The sequence below is a fragment of the Chinchilla lanigera genome, unplaced genomic scaffold (genome assembly GCF_000276665.1).
Source record: "Chinchilla lanigera isolate Chin_1 unplaced genomic scaffold, ChiLan1.0 scaffold00054, whole genome shotgun sequence".
Classification (NCBI taxonomy): Eukaryota; Metazoa; Chordata; class Mammalia; order Rodentia; family Chinchillidae; genus Chinchilla; species Chinchilla lanigera.
Window position 1 is genome coordinate 11,313,900 of NW_004955455.1, and position 1,275 is coordinate 11,315,174.

At 43.9% G+C, this 1,275-nt stretch overlaps 1 protein-coding gene across 1 annotated transcript in view; it reads left to right on the forward strand.

The window, feature by feature from the left end:
• Positions 1-1,275, forward strand: part of Pla2g1b (phospholipase A2, group IB (pancreas)) — a 7,398-nt gene that overhangs the window by 5,052 nt on the left and 1,071 nt on the right. The gene's annotated exons all lie outside the window — the stretch shown is intronic.

Here is a 1,275-nt window from a genome sequence, read left to right on the forward strand (position 1 = left end):
CCAGAAAGACTTTATGTGTTTTTGTTTTGTTTTGTTTTGTTTTTTTGTCTTTTTGAGACAGGGTGTTGCTATGCAGTTCAGGCTGGCCTTGAGCTCCCTTTGTAGCCCAGGTTGGTCTTGAACTCGCAATGATCCTCCTGCCTCAGCCTCCCAAGTGCTGGGATTGCAGGCATGCACCACTACGCCCGGCTTTGACTTTATGTGTTTTAAATGTTATATTTTCTTCCTCCCTCCCCCATCTGTCTCTCCCTCTCTCCCTCTCTTTCTCTCTCCCTCTCTCCCTCTCTGTATGGTGCTGGAAATTTAACCCAGGGCCTCACTCATGCTAAGCATACTCTGTATCATTGAACTATATCCTCAGCCCTCAGTGTTATCTATATTATTTATTTTGGCTATAAAAATAAACAAGCCCAAGCCAGATGTGGTGGCACACCCTGTAATACTCTCAGCACTTGGGAGGCTGAAGCAGCAGAGTCCCTGTGAGCTGGGGGCCAGCCTGAGCTACATACTGAGTTCAAAGGCAACCTGAAGTACAAAATGAGACCTGTCTCAAACAACTTAAATAAATAAATAAATAAATAAATAAGCAAGCCCAAAGTAAAGCGGTTTCATACTCCAGAGAAATATGCAAGTATATTGTGTAAAGAGAAAGTAGCCTATAATTTTACTATCCAAAGATAACCAATTGAATAATATCCCCCAAGACATTATACTCAAATCCTAGCTTTCTCCCCCTTTAAAAAAATCTGGGAAACATTTGCACATTAAGAGATATCGAATTCTTCTAAAAGTATGTGAAGCTGGGTATAGTGGCACACGCCTGTAATCCCAGCACTTGGGAGGCTGAGGCAGGAGGAGCATTGCAAGTTCGAGACCAGCCTGGGCTACAAAGTGAGCTCAGGACCAGCCTGAACTGCATAGCGAGACCCTGTCTCAAAAAGACAAAAAAAAAAAAGTCTGTGTAATATTCCACTTAGGAATGTTCTGCAAGGTTAGAAATATGCACTTTAAGGAAGAATAGAAATTGGTTTACTGCCATGCATGGTGTGTAATCTCCACACGAGGGAGGCTGAGGCAGGAGATTCACTTGGAGTTCCAGGCCGATCAGGGCTACATAGTCAACTCAAGGCCAGCCTGAACTACAAAGCGAGACCTTGTCAAGAAAAAGTAAAAAGAAACCAAACTAGAATCTCCAGATAAAATACAGGAGACACAGGGGTGGGGATTTAGCTCAGCGGCACAGCGCCTGCCTGGCAAGCACAAGGTCGTGAGTTC